A 228-nucleotide genomic window follows, 5' to 3' on the forward strand; every position below is an offset into this window, starting at 1 on the left:
AGGCGCCACTGCCGGCTTTATAAACTTCACATAGGCATTTCGAGGCTACACTCCCGACTGTCAGAGAAGCGCCATGGCCAGAACCAAGCAAACCGTCCGAAATCCACCGGGTGGCAAAGCCCCAGGGAAGCAGCTCGCCACTAAGGCTGCTCGCAAGAGTGCCCCGCCACCGCGGTGTGAAGAAGCCTCACCCGTTACAGGCCCGGCACCGTGGCTCTGAGAGAGATC

This window comes from Coregonus clupeaformis, unplaced genomic scaffold (assembly GCF_020615455.1).
Source record: "Coregonus clupeaformis isolate EN_2021a unplaced genomic scaffold, ASM2061545v1 scaf2450, whole genome shotgun sequence".
Taxonomy (NCBI): domain Eukaryota; kingdom Metazoa; phylum Chordata; class Actinopteri; order Salmoniformes; family Salmonidae; genus Coregonus; species Coregonus clupeaformis.